Source organism: Sinocyclocheilus anshuiensis, unplaced genomic scaffold (genome assembly GCF_001515605.1).
Source record: "Sinocyclocheilus anshuiensis isolate Anshui unplaced genomic scaffold, SAMN03320099.WGS_v1.1 scaffold1237, whole genome shotgun sequence".
In the NCBI taxonomy this organism is placed as follows: Eukaryota; Metazoa; Chordata; class Actinopteri; order Cypriniformes; family Cyprinidae; genus Sinocyclocheilus; species Sinocyclocheilus anshuiensis.
This window is the reverse complement of record NW_015553581.1, coordinates 615,423-622,307: the sequence shown is the minus strand read 5'-3', so window position 1 is coordinate 622,307 and position 6,885 is coordinate 615,423. Positions and strand designations below refer to the sequence as shown.

The 6,885-nt window shown below is 36.5% G+C and overlaps 1 long non-coding RNA gene across 1 annotated transcript in view; it reads left to right on the top strand.

Annotated features, from left to right (window-relative positions):
• Positions 1-6,344: 6,344 nt before the first annotated feature.
• Positions 6,345-6,885, top strand: part of LOC107668368 (uncharacterized) — a 4,572-nt gene continuing 4,031 nt past the window's right edge. The window contains exon 1 of the long non-coding RNA XR_001631887.1: positions 6,345-6,403. This is a non-coding gene — a long non-coding RNA (uncharacterized LOC107668368). The remainder of the gene's footprint in view (positions 6,404-6,885) is intronic.

Here is a 6,885-nt window from a genome sequence, read left to right as displayed (position 1 = left end):
TATCTTGCCCCTGCGTTGTCTCATTTACTGTAGGTTTGTTCTGGGCCACACATGCTTTCCATTTTATTCGCCATGACATCACAGTTGCCAAATGAGCAGATGATATTTGGAGAGGAGAGGTGAATGAAGAGCAACTGGGTTTGACACATAATGATATCCTGTTGAAATGAAATTCATCAAATGGTAATTACACTCCTTCAAAAACAAACCAAACATTGAATAGTTCAAAGTTCGTCACTGGAAATTGGAGGACTGAAATTAAAACTGATTGAAAATACAGAAGCTTAGGAAAGAAAAACACTACACTTTCATGTAGTCATGCAGATGTGGCCACAAACTATATAGCTAGCTTCTCTATTTAGTTAGATATCAAAACTACATTCCCTCAAGAATCTCTTCAGTCTTGAGGGAGAAGATATCAGAGGAGTCTATTTTTATAGCTCAGGTGCGAGTGAACGAATAGTGAAGCACAATGCTCCTCTCATCCGTGCAGCCGCTCACTAAAGAGTTTTGGCTTTCTCAAAGGTTTCTGAAACACAAACGAACAGCATTTGTGTTTGAGGTTGTGAGGAGTTTTTCTGTAATCATACAGCGTGAGTGTTAACAGCAGGTCACAGAGATGTCGGAGCCAGAGAGGACAGGAACTGCTCAGCACACAAGACAGGAAGTTGTTTTACTCACAGCTGGTCCTGGGAATGTAAAGAGCGTGAAATGGCAGGAAGAGAAAATACATGGCATGCTGTACAGAAATAAATGTGAACTAACATACAGTGTACAAATACATCTTCACTGAGATTCCGTAATGTGGTAACACTTTACAAAAAGTTAACGTTGGTTAATGCATTAACATGAACAATGAGCAATACATTTGTTGCAGTATTTATGTTATCTTTCTTAATGTTAGATAAATACAACTGACACAACTTTTGATTTTAATAATGTATAAGTTGAAATGAACATTTACTGATTAATAAATGCTTTAAATTTGTTTTTCATTGTTAGTTCATGTTAACTAATGCACTTAACTAATGCAAACAAATGGGACTTTATTGTAAAGCGTTACCTCTAATGCATTATGCATCTAGACATAATACATTTGACATCAACTTTGACCCTTTTTTAATATTTCAGTTCTTGTGCATGATTAATCATCTTGTGCGTGATTCATTACTGCATGCTATTCTAAAGATCTTCCATTAAAATGTAACTAAAAATAATTAAAAGTAAAGTGAAAATAGCTCCAAAATTATTTTTCGTTTCTTCTAATGTAATTAAAGCAGCTTGGACAGAGAAAAATAATATTAAAGCTGCACTACAAAAGTTTTTTTATTATTATTATTATTTTTAATCAACAAAATTCCATTATTGAGTGAGTATGAGACCAGTTCATATTTTGGGTGGTCAGGTTCACATTTGGCAGGAAATTTCAGGTTTACATCATTCATTCTTTTGTGTTTGCATCTGCAGTATGGCGTTAGATATGCTACTTACTTGCTCAGACAACAGCATGAGGTAGGACGCCCTTCTTACTGTCAGTGGGTCTTATTCTGTTGAATATGTTTGACATAGTGATCACAGGCATCAGATTAATCAGACTTATCCATGCTGAAGAACCACAACTGGCAAAAAAGAAAGAAGAAAAGAACTTCATTAGTAACTTGCAGTTTGATGTTTTAAGCACAGATGGCGATAGAGAGGTCAAGGTTCTTCAGATGTTCTTCAAGTGCAGGTCGTTAAGTGCAGGTTTAAGGAATAGCATCATAGCAGAAGTTGGAGTAATAGTTATCATTTGTTCATCATCATGTCATTCTGACCCTGTATTATTTATTTCTTCCGTGAATCACAAAAATATAACATTATCAAAATGTCCAAGCTGCACGTTTGCACATGAATGAAAGTGGTTGTTGATTTACACAGCCAAGCTCTAAAACTGACAAAAAAGACCACAAAAGTAAGTTTTCATATATGGCTTGTATGTTATATTATAAGTCTTTTGAAGCTTGGTATGAGGACCAAACTCAAATATGAGTTCAATTCAAAAATAGTAGGCTACCATCATTTTCGACAAACACAATATCAGTTTCTGCATGTCACATGACCAAAACTTCAAATGACTTGTATAGTGCTTTTGGTCCTTTCCACTTCATCATCCATTTTCACTGTACTGCAAACACAAGTTCAAGTTCGTTTTTGGATGAACTTATCATCTGAATGTGTAACAAAAGCCAATGCATGTTTCTTTGAGCTACAGAGTTTTTTGACGTGTGAAGTGTTGCCTAAGGATTTACGTCAGAAAAATCAATGGATACAAAGGCCCAAACATTCTCTGACTCTCAGACACACACAAACAAAACAATGCTCATGGTTTTTGTCCACAGAGTTAGTAATCAAACATTTAACAATAAAGATTCACCCTGACTCAGCTTCAATTAAGATTCAGGACCCTGTATATATTCTATACAGATCTTGCAACGATAAAATGGAGTGTGTGTGTGATGCAAGGACGTTTGGGCCAAACAGCTGGAGTCTGTAGACGCCTCAGAGTTCCTGTCCAGCTGAGCAGAGGGTGGAGAAGACTTCACATCTCTCTGACACACACAAACAAACCAGCTCTCTAACACTCTTAGACAAACAAACATAGAGGGCGCAGGATATCATCCAAGAAAATACAAGTGAAGACTGATCTGATACTTTTCAAGGGTTAGACTTGAGCCCTTCTTTCTCTCACTGTCTTTTATGTCTTTCACTGCCTGTCTCTGTATATATCACTCACTCCATCTGGCCACATGATCTGAATTAAGTTCAGACTGACTACCTCTCATCAAATAAGGCTGGATGGCCATTCGATGGAAAAGCTGACACATTGAGTGACTGTGTAAATAAAAGACTGTTTGTGTGTGTTTGTGAGCGTGGCTGGACGGAATGTGTGAACAAGTGTGTGAATATTAATAAGAGAATATTTGGGTTTTGGAAACGGTGGAAAATGTGCAGAAAAAATTGTTAGCGGACTCAAAACGAGATGGTCTGCTAGAATACATTCGTCTACACGACCAAACTGAATTGAGTGTGTGTGTGTGTGGGTGTGGGGTGGGGGTGGGGGGGTATGGGGGGTGAATTTTACTTTTTTTCTGTTAAAAATTAAGATTGTGACTAAAAATGTGATTTTAAAAAAGGTGCAGATTTATTGTGCTTGTTTGTAGGGCTAATAATAAATTATTATTATTATTATTAAATAAAATTGACCAAAGAAATATTGTTATTGCAAAGAATGTGATATTTATATTTTAAATAAAAATATTTTATGAATAACATATCTTTTTTTTTTATATATATATTATATATTAATTTTACAATATAACTGTAAACAATACTATTTTTGGAAGTCTATGGATGCCATATCACGATTTTGGTTTTATTTTGATTAATCATGTAACCCTACTCATTTGAATAAGACAAAACATATAAAATATATCAAAACTTAATTTTTGATTAGTAATATGCATTGCTAAGAACTTCATTTGGACAACTTTAAAGGCGATTTTCTCAGTATTTTGATTTTTTTGCACCCTCAGATTCCAGATTTTCAAATAGTTGTATCTCGGCCAAATATTGTCCTAACAAAGCATACATCAATGGAAAGCTTATTTTTTCTTCTTTCCGATGATGTATACATTTCAAAATCTCACCCTTATGACTGGTTTTGTTGTCCAGGGTCACATATAGTAAACAATAGGTGCATAGGTTCATGCCTAAATCATTCTGGTATGTAATTTTAATAAAGCAATCCAGTCCTAATGGTTGAAATTAGTCCCATCCTACATTTAGTCCCAGTTCACGTTGAAATACATTACATGACTCAAGTTCAGTTATGAATGATACACAAATTCCTCCTCTATGTCAACCAGTGGTTTCATGTCCTGATTCACAGAAATAGAAGGACTGTGTGAACTCTTCTCTGGTGTGTATAGTGGTATATAAGTGACTCCAAAACACTGGCCTGTGTACACATATCACAGCCCTTGGTAGACAGTCAAATTCAGAGTGAGTGAATAGAAGTTCAAGTGGAGGATAACCACAGAGACATTACAGAAAACTAACCTCTTGTGTCTCCCGCGGTCTCACTGATAGGGCAGCATAGCAAAAACATTAACCATCAAACAGAGGGTGTTTTTGCTCTCTTGTTTGGTGTCTAGTGGCTTACCACAGTTTGGTGGGATTAACTTGATTAATGACACAAATATTCTCTGCAGAGTTTGTCATAGTTCTGCAACGTAACATTTCTCACCATTATCTTGACCAGATTATTTTGAAATGATTTAAGCACATCCATTCCTGTCAAACAAATATGAATCTGTCTTTTCAAAAATATATGGTTTTATTCTGGATCTATCTGAATGTATAGGAAAGAAAAATCAGCACTAACAAAAGGAGAATAATACAAGCAGAAGCTATAAAAAGTTAAAGTCCCTCAAAATCTCACGTCTCCTCTAGAGTTTTAGAAGAGATTCTCAATTCTCAAAGTGCGCTTTATTTTGCCAAGATACTAATGCTGCAATCAAAAGTCATAAATTCTTCTTCTTCAAACGTCGAAATTCTTCTAAGACCAGATGATCTGAACTGTTCCATCCAACATTCACTTTATATATCAAATATTAGTGCATGCTAATAATAACCATTTGTGTCCAATTTTAAAGGGATAGTTTACCTCAAAATGAACATTCTGTCATCATTTACTTACCCATGTTGTTCCAAGCCTGCATGACTGTCTTTTAAGAGTGTTGGTAATTAGACAGTTTTGCTGCCCATTGATACCTATCAATGTAAAACACACACACACACCGAAATATTTATCAAAATATCTTCTTTTATGTTACACATAAGAAAGAAAGTAATGCAGGCTTGGACCGACATGAGTAAACGATGACAGAATTTTCACTTTTAAGTCAACTGTCGAGCAATTTGAGCAGAAACATCTACGAAAAGATTGATATTTAAATGAAATACAGTCATAAACTCCATTAAGTCTCCAATAAGTTACTGTATGAAAGAGCAAACTCTGAGTGACAAAAATGTCTTTTGGGCATGCACATGGTCTCGATGTATGTGTGGATGTATAAGAACTTCCTCTTTCCCAAGTTCTCTTTGTCTTTGGGAATGTGCTGTACTGCTGGAATCAGAGGGGTTGGAGTGTGCTGTGGATCATGTAACAGAGCACATCTATCACTTAGCCTGTATTTGAGCAGGCTTCGCCTCTGAGCACACGGAGAGGGAAGGGCAGAGCGAGGGAAGGTGGGAGAGAGGAAAAGAGGGGGGTCAGAATGAACAGGAGCGTCTTTGTAAATCACCCGGGCATTCCGTGCTGTGACATCCAACCCCTCACAATGGGGCTCCTTTAAGACTCCAGGAGCGGAGCTTGGGGGACACGGAGGGGAAATGAGTTAGTACAACTCTACAATCCCACATCAAATTCACTGTCATGGCCTCAGCAGGGAGCCGCACAGCCCGGGCCTGGGCCCGAATGTCACCCCAAATTCACCCAAATCCTCTATTTTCACATACCATTAAAGGCAGTGGCCTGTGACCCTATAAACTCATCTGATGTAAACCCACGTCCAGATCTCAGATGGTGGTAATGGAAACTTTATTAGAAAGTTCAAGACATGACATTTCCGACCATTTACTTCATCTTGACCCTCCTGTAACTATGAATTACCACATGCATTTTTTGGCAGATGGAGATTTCAAAAATGTCTGATTTTGACCTTGTAGAGTGACCTCGTATTCAGAGCTCATGTTAACCCACTGAATGATCCAAGACTAATAAATGCAATACCCGTGTTATAAAGAAACATTAGTCGAACTCTTTCCCAACCACCAGATTGTGTAAGGTACATGCTGATCAAGTTGGTTTCTGTGTCCTAACCTGAACCAAATCTTGTTATTCCTAGCTCATCTTTCTATGAAAATGACTTAAAGGGATAGATCACCCCAAAATGAATATTTATATATGAATATTCTATCACCATTTACTCACCTTCATGTCATTTCAAACCTCTGTGTTTTTTGTCCAGTGGGAGTCAATGTTGTTTTGGACCCCACTGAATTTCAGTGTATGAACAAAAACAGTTGAAACATTTTCTAAAATATCTTATTTTGTGTTTAGAATATGAAAGTAAAATATAATATAATAATAGTCACAATCTCACTGTAACCTGCCACCTTTGCACTACATTTCCCTACATCCTTCCTGGTCAACACCTGCACTCATTCAGTCATCATCTGCACCTATCACTAATCTATCACCTCATCATCCTCCTCCCTGCATATAAGCCCGCACCTATATCTCTGGATTCTGGTCTACGACATAGGACTACTCCTTGATTCGTGCAATCGACTTACCTGGGTAACTTACATGTGTGATATTCTCCCTGTCTCCGAAACTCCGGTTTACTGCTCCAGTCTCCAGCTCCCCTTGTTTTCGCCAGCATCTTGAAAGATAAGATAACTGTCAGTTATATCCAGTGACTGTGGAATATTAGTGTGTGTGGTGCTACTTTTCTTCATCCATGGACTATTCTACCTCACAAGCTCTGTTGTTGTTGCTTGTATATTCACCTAGTGCACTGATTGTTACAATAACCCATTTGTGTGTTGTTTCAGCATATTATCTGAGTCTGTGTTTCCTGATATATAATATAATATAATATAATATAATTAATATAATTAATATAATATAATATAATATAATAAATAGTATTTTTATTAATGCACTAATATTTTTTTTATGAAAAAATAGAAAAACAATGTGAATATCAGTCCTGTCTTTACTTTTTTCTAACATTGGTTAATGGTTAATCATATTTGGTTCGGATAACTCAAGCTTAA